The sequence below is a fragment of the Armigeres subalbatus genome, chromosome 2, assembly GCF_024139115.2.
Source record: "Armigeres subalbatus isolate Guangzhou_Male chromosome 2, GZ_Asu_2, whole genome shotgun sequence".
NCBI lineage: Eukaryota > Metazoa > Arthropoda > Insecta > Diptera > Culicidae > Armigeres > Armigeres subalbatus.
In genome coordinates this window covers 101,099,202-101,114,217 of record NC_085140.1, presented here as the reverse complement: position 1 = coordinate 101,114,217, position 15,016 = coordinate 101,099,202, and the positions used below count along the sequence as shown (strand labels likewise).

The 15,016-nt window shown below is 37.8% G+C and overlaps 1 long non-coding RNA gene across 1 annotated transcript; it reads left to right on the top strand.

Moving 5' to 3' along the window:
- The first annotated feature begins 13,361 nt into the window (after window positions 1-13,361).
- Window positions 13,362-13,838, top strand: LOC134214796 (uncharacterized). The gene is made up of 3 exons (XR_009979915.1): window positions 13,362-13,442; window positions 13,552-13,634; window positions 13,710-13,838. It is a non-coding gene; the product is annotated as an uncharacterized LOC134214796 (long non-coding RNA).
- Window positions 13,839-15,016: the final 1,178 nt, after the last annotated feature.

Sequence of the window (15,016 nt, the reverse complement as noted above, 5' to 3'; positions counted from 1 at the left end):
TAGAATAGGCCTCAGGATATTCACACGTAACCAGATACTTTTCGGAATGTTTCAAAAGTTGGATATGCCCTTTGTGGTACATAGAATAGATCGCTTTCATTGCATATGTTCATGATTATCCAAGAGAACCCTTGAACAATCCTCAAGAACTTCATGCGTAACCAGAGTTCTTTCGGCCTATTTGAATAGTTATACATGCCCTTTATGGTACCTAGAATAGAATGCACCCATTTAAAATGTTCATGATCATCCAAGAAAACTCTGAAGTAAGGCATTAGGATCTACACCAGAGATATATCAGCCTGTTTTAAATTTGGTACTTGTCTTTTGTGGTCCATGAATAAAATGTGTTTATGGCATGTGCTAATGGCTCTCCTAAAAATATATGGAGTGAGACTTCTAGGCTTACACGAAGAACTAGAGGGTCTTTAATCTAATTTCAATATGGTACATGATCTTTGCGATATTAGCCCGTTTTTTACCTTACGTTCTCGGCGTGAAGTCGTTCTAATTTATTCACATTTTGCATTTCCAAAGAATAGACAGCTTCGTATTAGTGATATGAATGAAGTTTGTATACTACCTGGAACCAACAACAACAAGACAACAACATCTAGGGGGAATGACGGCTTTGGTAGGTTTTGTTCTATTATTGGCAGGGGTTTTTTTATGACTGACTATTCTCAAATTTGCATAAACTTTATTTGCATATCAAAGAATATTGTGGCCAAATTTCATAAAATATGGTCGACAAAAACCCCCCTGACAATAATAGAACAAAACCTGCCAAAGCCGTCTTTCCCCCTACTTGGAATGCAAATATATCAAGATGAGGTTTCACATCTTGTTTATTCTTCAATAACTGCCTAGAGCTAATGACAGCAACATGAACTACTTGAAAGGCAAACATATTCCAATAGCCTTCCATTCGAGGGTTGATCTGCAGATCATTCCTGTATGGAGTTCATAGACTACCTAGTACCATGGCAAAAACAAAAACTACTTGGAATGCATACATTCACTCAGATGAGGTTGCACAACTTGTTATATTTTTCAATTATTGGCTCCATCACGGAGGTTGATCAGCAGGTCTTGACTCTATGAAGTTCGTTGGCTACATGGAACCAATGGCAACAATAAGAACTACTCATGCAATCATATAGCAAGACGCGGCCACAGAACTTGCCTATTCCTTAACAACTGCCTCAACTACGGATGTTGATCCAAAGACCTTGACTATATGGAGTTCGTAGACTACCTGGAACTCACGACAACAGCAAGAACTACATGAAATACAAATATATACCAAGAAGGGGTCACACAACTTGTTTATTCTTCAATAACTGACTCCATTACTTAGGTTGATCAACAGTACTTGACTATATAGAGTTCTTAGATTACCTGGAATCAATGACAACAACAAGAACTACTTGGAATGCAAACATGTTTAAGAAGAGGTCACACAACTTGTTCATTCTTCGATAACTGCCTCCATTACGGAGATTGATCCGAAGACCTTGACTGTATGGAGTCAAGGTCTTTGGATCAATCTGGAACCCATGAAAACAACAAGAACTACATGACATACACACGTATATCAAGAAGGGGTCACAATTATTCTTTAATAACAGGCTACATTACGGAGGTCAATCCTCAGAACTTGACTCTATGGAGTTCGTAGTCTACCTGGAGTCCACGACAACAACAAGGGCTTCTTGGAATGTAAACATGTTTAAGAAGAGGTCATTGGATGACCCGGAACATATACTGTGAAAGCATTATATACTAAGAGCATGTACCGTTTTTGAATTTGCACGATAGACTGTAGCCGGCACGGAGCGATCCGTCATAAAAAACACGTGGCTTAAGCGCCACTCCATTAAGGAGACCACGGCCCAAGTTATTTTGCCCGGATGAGACTCTCTCAAGGCGAGTCCATTTAAATTTTCCCGATAAGGATTTATGGATCGGTCCAGCCAGCAACAACGAAAAGTGCCAAATTGGGTCCACCCTATCTTCCCTCTATACCGTACAGCCACACCATACACTCAAAGAGTCGGTGAGAGCCCACCAGAACCTAATACACTCTAAGTGGGAGTGCGCCTCTCATCATCGGCAGACTCTCTCCTCTCACCAACAACCATTAATAAGCTGGAAGAAACATAAACAACCCACAGTCAAACTCAACATTGGAGGACGGGACTCGAAACTACAAACAATTCGCGCTGTGACGTTAAACACAATTACTCAATCAAATGGCTAGGGGGACTACAGAGAAACATTTTATTGAGGCAAACACATAGCATATTTATTAACTTAATACTAACAGGGGCACATATCGGTTCGGGGTTTGTGTTTCGTTCGTTTAATATTTGTGTTCGTTCCATTCATGTCTATCTCCTATTTTGTGTGCGTTTTCTCTTCCCTAGCTCTCTCTCTATATTCTGACTGTGTGCTCTGTGCTTTATGTTTACAGTGACGTCATTTTCTGCGCAGCGTAGCTGCTAACTAGCCTGCGCTCCTGCTACTCGACGATAATTTTCGGTGGTGGCAAAACGGGCTCACGCACGAATTTCACGGGTCCGTGATGGCGGACCCAAGCAATAGTCGGTGGGTTTTGCGACTCGCGAAATGTGGTTCGGCTTTAGCAGCACATTTGGGTCATCAGTCTACGACTGGCACAAAAAACGTTTCCTCCGCGAGCCTTCCTCGGACGCCGCACTCCGATCAAAAAAGATTTGCTGACTCACCGGTTTGTTGTGGGTTTTACTTAACCTGACCCAGTCGATGACCTGCCGGTGGGGTCGACGCTCCCGGCTTGTTGACGCCGGCGATGACGCTTCTTAATGAAGCCGACGAAACGGAATGGCGGTTGCTTGCCGGCTGGTGGATCTCGTCCACGTGGAGGTCCCCTGGCCTTCCATCGGACCGATGTGGCGACGGATCGGTCCGCTTCTGGCAGGTGACGATCGATCGCCAAAAAAGTTTCATCCGCCGGGAAGAAATGTCGCGTTGGGGTACGATGTGATTGCTGCGGGTGAGAAAATACACGCCAATCTGGCTGGACGAACAATATGAGCACAAGCACTAAACATCACACTATGAGCACGTCAATTTACCTTTCACTTCAAAATTGTTTCCTACTACCGCACACAATCTTGCAACGCACACTTAATCTTGGCCTACTATGAAACGAACAAATTATTCAATTAATTAATTACACTTAACGTCACTTAAGGGTACATACTTATGCACAACGAGACATTACTAAACCAACGCGGACACTTCCAACTTATTGGATGATCACGGACGAAATGATTGAGCCCGTGAATCCTCAGATCAAGGAAGGTGGGCTCGGACACAACCGGAAAAACGTCATTTCCCGACTCCCTTCGTGTATGATCGTGACCTTATTGGTACGATGGATAATCTGACACGAAAGTTGTGCTGCTTTCCCTCTCCCACCTTATCCAAAAAACAAATGGCCTCGACCTTGGAGAGCCTGGCTGATTGATAAATGCCCGCTTGCCTATGTTAAGGGATATGTTATCCTAAACTATTGGCAATTTGTAGATTGGCTTTCTTACAATCTATCCTATGCGAACTATTTACAGTAATTTATGTACAAAATATTAACAAACTTCCTGACTGCTACAAGACCTTTGGTTACGCTAGCAGACCGCAAGATATTATTCCTGGGATCTTTTGGATGACTGAGGCCTTACCCCAGGGTTTTTTGGAGACCCAGAACTTATACTGTGAACTCCGACTATTCTAAGAAGCGCAATGAGCATGGAATATATTTGAACCTTGTTGATAGTCCTTTGTTTACGCGTGTAGACTCTTAAGCCTTATTTCAAAGATTTCTTGTATAACCATGGACATAAGTTGTAAACCTTGACAATGTGCAAAAAGTATATGAGTTTCTGTTTCCAAAACTCGGCATCAACATTTCAAAAGGGCGAAACTGCTTTGGTAAACAAGAGCTTCTCACGTCGCTGGTGGGCTCATTTGAGCCTACCCACGCAATCCAACGCCACTGATGGAAGCAGCGAATCCTCTTCTATCAATCAATGGTGCTGGATGTTGTGGGTGGGTTCAAATTAGTCCACCAGCGACGTGAGAAGCTCTTGTTTACAAAAGCAGTTTCGCCCTTTTGAAATGTTGGTGCCGAACTGTCAAAATTATCTAAATCGGTTGAATATTGTTAAAGTTATAAAAATACACGGGAACACGGGTACCCTGTTGGCCATCCACGTGGTAAAATAAATCAGATGCTCCTCCCCACGTTCCTCCTCACTGTATCAACGTGATTTTCTCACAAATGCTACTGTTCGGACTGAATTTTTTAGCAGCGGAACCGTAGTTTCAGGGCAACTTTAACTAGAATGTATTTCGAGATTAGGTTTATGCTTAGCTCAAACAATGTGATTACTTACAAATCTTCAGTAAATATCTGAGTTCATTAAATTCCTCTCTTAGCTGGCAGGTTTACTATAAGTTTGTAACTGTTGTTAAGTACACGGCGATTAATTAATTATTTTCTAATAGGCAATTCGGTTTACCTTACCCGTTCGTATATAGATTTTAGGTTATTAGTTCAGGAGAGCAGATACTCGTTGTTATCAAGGTGCACTTAAGATATCTGGAATTTCAATAGTTACAATAATTTAATTTAGCATATTAGATATCTACTATAGTGAGTTGTAGCTCACACTCAGAAGAAACGGGTTATTCCAATATATGTACTAAATTATTCTCAATATTTAGTTAATTTTCCGAATATCAAATCAACTTGAAGTGAATCTATATGATAGCAACAAATCACGACGTTGGTTTTTATCATTCCTTCTATTCGCGCTGAATCATTATCTACTGTTATCGCTATGTCAGTTAGGTACCCAGTGGGCAGAATATGGGAGCCGCGGACTCGATTGATTCTAATTTTCAAAATATTTTGCTTGAAACCCGCAAATTTCCTCTCAGTGTTCAATGTACACGCTACGATTTTTTCACATTGAATTCGTCGATTCACTGCATTACATAAATTATTGTGCCGATCGTAAAATTAAATCATGCTGTTCACTTATAAAAATTCCTCAATAGGTTTGAAATTACACCAAATAATTGAGTTTTGTTAGAAATAAACTACATTTAGTATGAGTTGATTTACACGTGTACTCTCTCGTCTGCGCTCAGAAGGCTCAAAAAGTCTCTCGATGCGATGGATACTTTTTGACAGCTTGCTTTGGAGATTTTTTGACAATTGTTTTGACTCTATCCGCAGCTCCCAGGGCAGAATATAGCAGGGCCTCTAACGCAACGTATGAAAGATGCCTCCGTAATTATTGGCGTTTCTTGCCGTCACAGCTACATTTAAGGAGTTCTTAGATGTCACCGAGTTTTAGCTTTCAGCTATAAAAAGACATTGAAATATCACTACTTGAAGTTGAAAAAGGAACACGGGTACCCTGTCGGCCGCATAAGGGTTAACAAAAAAACGTTTTGGAAATCTTTTTGATTGCTGAATTGGTTGGTATAGATTTAGAATGGACCAGACAAACTACCCAATCTAGTGGTGATGATTCATTGAGTAATGGAGAGGAAAATATTTGAATGATTGATCTTAGTTCAATGAAGTTTTCAAGCAAATTCATTGTTAGGACTTTGCTATATTTCTCAATGCGTGCAAGGTCAAAAGAAATTGAATACAAGTGCATATACTGCAACGAATACACACGGCGACCGTCCCCTGTTATTGGCCAAGGATAGTCTAGTCTTCCTTTTTATCGTAATATTGTAGTTTTTCAAATTCATTTCCTATATCTTTCTATTACTTGTCCATGCTGATCCACCGTAGAATATTGAATATATGCCTTACGCTATAAGATATACCAAAAATTAGTAAGGTTGAAAGATTCTTTTTCGAAACGATTGTACACGGAAGATAAATTATTTGTTTTTTTTTCTTAGAAAGTATTTTTCCATCACACTCTCTTACCGTAAAAATGGACAACCACTGCTCCATTAAGGCTTGTTCGCGACAAAATCTGGACACATAACTTTAAGAATAAAAATAAACTGCTGTTGGTTTATTTCGGTACGTTTTTCACTTCAAATGGCTTCATTCCTTATCGATGCTTCGATGTATGCACGAAACTTGGTGACATTTGAATTTTCTAAGAAATAATACGTGCCGAATGATTTGACATCCTCAGTAGAATCTGTTTCGAGCTCGTATCCTTCTGGTGGCTCATAAAATCCGTTTTTGATCCACTTTCTGATGTTTTAGATATTGTCAAACAAGCATTCGACATATTTTAAAACGCTTTGAGCAGTGTTCACATGAAAATAAAATGTTTTTAGTCAGTTTCTGGATCGAGAGACCCGAATTTCAATGGCGGTTGCACACAATTCTTTCCGAACCTACAATTTCTTCGACGCCATTATTCACTACGAACTTGTAACACTTATAAGAAATATATTTTCAGAAAGTACACACATACATTCATCAATCTACGAAATATTCCACTCGTTGATGTTCTATTTCAAAAGTTATACGTGTTTAAAGGTGTCCAGATTTTGTCGCGTACAAGCTTTACTAGCATTTGTCAATAAATATCAACGGCTCAGTAAAATTTTATTGTAGGTTGAATAGATTCGAAAAAAATTCGAAAACGACTGAAAATTTGGAAAATCGGTATATTTTGTATACATGTATTGTCAAAAGTTAGGCTAGAGTCAAAATGACAAACCAATGGTGCAAATAATGAATTTGACCATGAAGAATGTAAAATGTATAAAAAATACAAAAACAAATCGACCTTCGATTTCACAGAGAATTGCTCTGCTAACACGATGATTATGCCTATGATGATATTATGCCTAAGAAAGTCGAGAAAATTTCCACCTGAAAATTTCCTAGACCGGACCGGAAATCGAACCCAGCCATTCCTCTGATTTTCCAACAAGTGATATTCAACAGCAGTGCCGCATGACACACTTCATGGAAGTCCCGCTGATTTTTTATTAGAATTTCGACCAGAAATGTATTAGAATTTGTCAATAGAAATTATTGGGAATTCCCATTTCCTGTTCTTTGGGAATTCTATCACAAATTCTTCGAATTTACCATGGGATTTTTTTCTTCTTCTGGGAATTAGGGGAAGTGGGGGTAGCACGCCCATAGGGGTTAAAACGCGCCACCCCTGAATAAGGTTAAATATCCCCATTTTGATTATTTTCAATAGTCTATACGATAAAGCAATGAAAAATATTGCCATTGGATACATATATTTCATGATTTTTCTCTAGTTATACATGAAAAACTCGAAAAAAAAACGATTTTTTGCGTGTTTTGACGCAATTCTAGCTCGGTGGAATTTAGTCTTTCTGTCGCTGTTATACATTGATAAATTAATAATTGAGCCATGAGCCATGCTGCTTACTCGTGTTCTTTATGTTCCACACGAAATCGTCGTCAAAATGGTTTTAAAACGATTTTATGGGCCTTCAAACTTCTGAGGTCGGTGTGGGGCATTACGCCCATGCTCATTTCGTATGACCGAAACAGCTGAAACATTCGGTTAATTGCCTTAATGTAGGCAATTAAAATGAAAATCAGTACGATAAGCACATGCGCGTTTTAACCCATCCACTGGCGCATCTCACCCCGCATGGTTTCAAAATCATTTTTTTTCGGGTGCTTTTTAAAAATCAAATTTCTGTGCAATAAAATGGACAATTAGATATCTGTTATCGGTAGTCAGTCGCAGATATGCTGTTCTTCAGTATGCGCTGATGAAAACTGGCTGAAATGGTGGTTTTCATTGATAAAAATGGCATTTTCCTTAACGTGGGCGTCCTACCCCCAGTTCCCCTATTCAGAATTTCGACGGAAGAACCTTTGAATTATCCTCATAAATCTTTAGAATTCTCACTTTTTCGTGGGAAAGTTGTACAACAAATTATTCCGATATTTTAAGGAATTTCCACAGAAGTCTACATGGTATGGTATAGTTTAATGTTCATTGCTTTTTGCTATGTGTTTAGACCCACTAGAGTCCATGAGGGGCCCTCCTTAGCCTAGCGGTAAGATGCGCGGCTATAAAGAAAGACCATGCTGAGGGTGGCTGGGTTCGATTCCCGGTGCCGGTCTAGGCAATTTTCGGTTTGGAAACTGTCTCGAAAATGGTAACTTGGTTTAGAAGCCTCGCAATTAATAGCTGTGGAAGTGCTGAATGAACACTAAGCAGCGAGGCGGCAATGTCCCAGCGGGGGATGTAATGCCAATAAGAAGAAGAAGAAGAGTCCATGTTAGTTTCGTCCTTAGTTTAGAATCGCTGATATAAAACATTACAATGCCATAAGCAGCGCTTTCAATCACTGAACTGTAAACATCGTTAGTACAAAGCTTACAAAACCTTCAAACAGTGCAGAAAATAATCCATCATTTCTAAATTGCTAACGTGTGCACCTAACCCCATTCAGGAACTGGAATCGAAAGAGCTGTATAATTACGTTCTTTTCTTCTAAGACTTGGCGAGAAATTGCTTCATACGAACAATTAGGTTGCACTCGTCAGACTACTCTGAATGATTCCATTACAGCGATTGTAACAACTTGCACTTGTCGCAAACTTTTCTACCTATGTATGCAAGCAGCTAAGCAGATTTTATACGCGCAACAGTTGGGATCAGCTCTGAGGTCGACGGTAATTAGCGTCGCGCCCTCATTACCGTCTGCTTTTGATGAGACGACTTTCATTGGGGTGGCTTTCGAGGCAATTGCTTCCTCCCGAGTGCATAGCTTTTGTGCGCACTTGTGCTTTCGTGTTGTAACAGAATATATGTGATAATCTCATAATTTATCATGCCCTGTTGATCTTGTGCATTGCGAGTTGTCGCACGGAAGCGTGCGGATAAGTTAGGCGAACTAATAAAGGCGGAATCCACGCCAACTTGTGGTAGGACATTAGCAATAGAGTTTCTCATTGATTCAATTGATTTTTTTTTAATTTCCATAAGAAATTTTTGATTTTTGAGAAAGTTTGATTTTTCAATTGAATTTACATGGGAAATTCTTCTGAATTTTAATGAATTTTCTTACGATTTTTTTTAGGGAAAGACTTTTGAATTATCATTGGAAATATTTTTGACATGCCGTAGAGAATTTTCATAAGCAAGGCTTCTAAATTTTCATAACATTAAACAATATCGTTTCAGAATGTAAAATTTTATTAGATTATAGTTTCCGTTTACTTTAAAAACAAAATTATTTGAATCTTTACAAATAATTACTTAAACGATTGCAATTGGACTTGGTGTACACAGCCATTTTTCGCAGTTTATATTGCACGCTCTTGGGTAGGCTCCTTGAGGGCCACGACTACCCAGTCTAGGGAAAATAATTTGCAACAGTTCGTAAGAACAATCGCATTTGGCAAATGGGGAAACTGTAAAACAAAAACAAAAAATAGAAGAAAAAGAAGGGGAATTTGCATGCTATTAAAAGCTACCTCCCAGTTCCGGGAGTTGTGTTGGGAGTTTGCCAGCTACAATTATTTCTTTTCTCTTGGTTCAACTTTTATTTTCTTCGGAGTTTTGTCGCGTCGCGAATGAGAAGCAGAACTAGGAGTATAATGTTACCATGCTAACTATGGCATTTTCAAGCGAACGTAAATCGTCTGCAAAGATTAAATACGTTTAGTCAAGCAATCGGAAGATTGAAGAGCTTTTTTGTTCCCCAGATTTTATTTATTGATTTGACTTACGGAAAAAAATTCAGTTGAAGTTTAAACTGATGGCAGTTAACTTTTTAGTTTCTATGACGTTGGATCTAACAGAAATAAAACACATCCATGCTTTCCTTGGAGCATCAGTGATTTGCTTCTACACTATAAAGTTTTTTAAATACTCATTCATGGACCGGGACTCCTGCTCCAGTTAACCTTGCAAGCAAAAGGTTGCCAATCCGGAGATGACGAGTTCAATTCAGAAGCAATTCTTTTGTAACTATTGCAATTCCAGATAAATTTCTCCTTTTTGGTTTTCTCGTACAACAAAGTTGTACCGAAAGGCTATCATTTCACTCCAAAACCGAACTTTTTATAGATGTCTCGGAGACCCATGATGTTATATACTAATCAACTCAGCTCGTCGGACTGAACAAATGTCTGTCGCTCCGTGGGTATGTGTGTGTGTATATGTATGTGTGCACACGAAAACCGATTGATTTTTTAATAAAAATACAATGAAAATTATTTATCTTTAAATAACGTTTTCTATCGATTTTCTACAATTTTCAAATGTTCTACGATTTGAAACGCCATAAAAAATAAACGTTTTGCAAAAAAAAAATATCTCTTATATATTAAGAGACATTTGAGAGATATTTGAGATTTTCTAGCAAAAAGTGTCATTTTAAGTACAAAATATTTGCATATTTCATAATAATGCATATTTCTGTAAATCAAATTGCCCCCATTTAAAACTATAAAGTTAGCGCTAATGAATCATGGGGAAACCATTCGTCGTTCGTGTTCCTTCCATGGTACAACCGTGAACGTAATGGAAGCAAATTTATTTTTAACCAGGTCAGTAAAGCTGTGTATTATGGTGTCGTTCAAAACATAAAGAAACTGTTTCTAATTTCATGAAATAGATACATGTATTACATTTTTTATATTTCAAAATTTAATTATTATAGGGACACGGCAGGTATTTCCGTCCATCGTCATAGGGGCTAAAACCATCGAAAGCAACATCCATTCGCTAGAGCTCCACTATAGCAGAACGTATCTCCTGAGCTTAAGATTTGATACGAATAAGTTTGTCAAAAAAGTGTCTCCTTTATTGGTTTTTGAGACTATGACGAAAAGACGAAAATACCTGCCTTAACCCTATTTTATGTTTTGAAATGTTATCACAAACGCTATATTCTCTTGTACTAGCATCGGATAGAAATAATTTTTTTTTGAAGAAATAGAGTTGCTTTTTCTATGAAAAATCTTACTTATGTATATCAGTAGGTTTGTTTTGGAATCGTTTCGATTGTGTTTTTTTGTTCTCTTGTACACTGCGAAAGGCTATAATTCAACTTGAAAAACAACTTTTCTATAAGGAGGTTGGAGACACATAATGTTATGTACCAAACGATTCAGATTGATAAGCTGTGGACGTGTTTATATGTGTATGCATGTTTTTATGTCTGTGCACAAAGAACGTATCATAAATACATTTGCCCGAAATTAATTACACAATAAGGCACGGCAAATGCTGGGTAAAACGTACCATTGATACTTCGCGTACCTGAAGGAATAAAATAGACCCCATCTCGCGGTCCTTAGCCTCTTACCCAGCAGCTCCTATCCCTACCTCCCCGTGGTGTTGGCCGGGATACGATCAACCTTAGGGAAGATCGGGTAACCAACCCCGGTGGGAACTATGGTCGTATGCTGACAAGGAAGGGGGGGCTTGCTCCTCTCCGCAGGTGCAAATCTTACTGAGCGTCTGTTCTCCATGTCAGGATCGGCTCACAACAGCGTATGTTCTCCATGTTAGGGGCGGCTGATCATCGTCCGAGTGCCAGCGAGGGACTCTAAGTGAAATTGTGCACCATGGTTGTAAGACTTTGTTTTATTTCGGACACCTTATTGTCCTCCTCCAGGGTTTTGTCCTGGGACTCAGGGTCAATAGTTATCTAAAGCTCCAAAAAGAATTGGGTTCCCTTGCTGTTATGCGGAAGGACTTCCCTCAAACTAAGAACCAAGGTGAATTAATAAAAAAAAGACGGAAGACTAAGCAGGGCTGAACTCGTAAATTAATAAATACGTGAGCAGTATGTTCGGTTCAATTATTCATTTTAATAAAAAAGGATTTAAGGTACAGTGGGGCAAGTGGGTAAAGGAAATCGTATAGTTCATGTTCATCAAGTCATAAAAGTTGAATATAATATTGAAAATGATCATATTTATGACATAACGAATCATCTATCCAATCTTTATATGCCTGCGAACAAGATCTTTGAAAAATACTTTTAGGATACAAAATATTTGGAAAACAAAAAAATCGGTTTCATTTTTTCACTTGCCCCACGTGTGGGGTAAGTGAAAAAAATATTTTAAAAGAGGATTTTTCAATATAAGAACACATTTTCTGTTCATATATTTCATGCAAATGATAATTATACTGAATAGAACATAACTGTGATCTGTTGTGATGCTTTTTGATACTTCATGAAAGTCAAAGGGTATAGAGTGCATCCACTAAATGATTTTTATGTTTTTATATTTTCTTTACTTGAATTTTTTGAGATCTAATATCTCATCTCCATTTGTGTCTAACACTACTTTCTATTTCATGTTTATAGTAAGATAATGAACTTTGGCGATAATGCAGAGAAATTATCTTTGAAATATTCATCAAACCTGGAATCATTTTGTGTTTCATTAAAAATTCACTTATGATTTCAGTAAAAGAGTCTACATTAACAAATAAATAAATTTTATAAATTTCAACTAAATAAATCATAATTGTTGATATATTTGCAATAATATTTTTGTATTTAAGCTATATTAATAACATTTTTTCACGAATTATTCAAACATGGATTATTTAAAACACGGACACGCTTGGCACTTTGGGTTCCTGAATTAGTGTTACCACGTATCACTGTAATAACCAAAAGCCTTCGAATGAGTTCGAATTGGTATCATTTGTTTATATACGCTTAATATAAATTATTTGTGTTTGGAAAATAAGAGAAATGCATTCAGTGTCGGAAAATTTTCACTTACCCCATCCATGGTAAAAAACGAGCAAAGCAATAAAATATTTTTTTCAAAATTTTTGATGTTCATATCAATATTTTTGTGGATGGAATTTAAAACTACAAAGAAAACCAACTTATCAATGCACTACCCGCATAGTTGAAAACGGTTTGCCCTGTTGTTGTTACTAATAATATTTATTAAGGAGTATTGTTACTACTTGGACTATAATCGTTTTACAATATAACTACAGGTTGATCTAAAACTAGTATTGTACAGCATTTTAAATCTACTATACCGTTTGCAATGATTGTACACTTTATTATTCTTTGATAATTTCATATCGTTCATTCTTTTCAAACAAAATTGTAATAAATTGTGAATGAATTATAACTGGTATAGCCTCGGGTATTGCAATAATACAGCACGTGGTTATAAAATAATTATGTATCTTCTTAAGTTGTTGCGCTTCCACACATACTTTGAGAACCGCATCATTTCATGATAAATTCACAATAACCGTTGAAGTTCTGCATTGAGTATGCGTTTGGTTTTTGATGGACTGAAATATTAATTTTCCGTGTTTGTTTATAGTCAGAAAAATACTGTTGCGATGGAACCAGATTTTTCCGTAAAAGTTTTCGTATGCAGTTTCTCGCACCGAAAAAAACAGGTAAGTGATCGGAATTCATATAATAATAAATATTATAATGAATAATAATTATTATTGTGAATTAATAAATATAATGCTCTTTAATGGTTTTTCTTTTGTTCCCAAACAGGTCCTGAGTAGGAGAATCGAGATGATCGCAATCTCGGGAGGACTTGGTTCGGAATATTTTTAATCATTTTTATAAATTAATTGGTAAGTCATGTTTCGTAAATTAAATAACGCCTGCAGATTTATGACATAGGAATTTCTCTCCACTATTTCTTGCAGTCCATACTACATCCTCACAATGGGGGCAGCTTCCTGGAGACCATACATCCCATAATATGGATTTTTGTTTGCAGACGTCACATTAAGTTCACATTATGTTAACAATAAATCGTAAAATAATAATAATACATAAAGATCGTGTTTTATTAAATAAATAGAAAAATATGCTAATTGCTCTTCCTTCCAGTAGAAGATAAAGGATACGGTATGTCGATTTTTTCTTTAATATCATTCTACGGTTCGTATATTACACCCCTTATTGTTCTCAGCTAAAACAAGGATTGTAACTGGACCGTACCACATACTGTGAGCCGAAAATAATGTACTGGAAAAATTCATTTTTTATATGTTAATTATACTTAACCGCCTATTACCCATATAGTCGATTGGTCGAAAACAGTATACCATACTGCGAAAACCATTCACCATGAGGTTAGTTTATCTTAAGTATGAACAAACATCAGAATGGTAGGGATAACGTTTTCTATTGTTATGAACGTTTTGAGTTATGGTCCAATTATGGTTCATGATTATGCGGGATAATTGTATGTGTTATGGAAACCAACATTAAAAAAATATTTGTATTTATTGACACGCAAAACAACTTGTGCAAAAGATAAACTTGAAAGGTTAATAAACGTTTACTCTCGCATGTTGAAATGGTTCATTATTTCATGTTTCACTTATTCAACGAATTGATTTGAATGGCCTTGTATGATTGTGAAGTGAAATTGAATAATTCTGTGCTTCATCAGTGAAATACTTGCGTTTTTTTCACTTACCCTATTTACCCACTTACCCCACTGTACCTTACGGGGAAATGATGAGGATACAATCGTTTACACACATCTGAAGAATAATGGTTTCATTGTAGTCCGTGCGGGATTGCACTGGGTGGCATCGTGTCGCGAAGCGGACGGGTCCCGTGGCATGACTTTCGACGCAGCATTTCGATTCTCTTCAAACCTGAACCGGCGTGGGCGATCACGGTGGATCCTTCTATGCTCCGCCAGTGGAGTGGCGAAAACGGCTCCTCTGAAGTCGAACGGGAACGGGTGGTAATCGTGCCTTTTGCGGATGGATGGCGCACCGGGGCTTTACGTCTTCCGAGATTATTGCACTCACTTTCCAAGATCCGCCGGTTCGTTGCACTCTCTTCTTCTCCTCTTTCTTCTTCTAACGGACGAATCCAACACAGGAAGCACAGGATGAACGAAATCCTCCAGGACACTCTTCGTGACACTACCGGGCAAATTTCTACTTGAAACACGCGTTCACAGGCGTTCACTACTTTCAAAGAAAAGGAA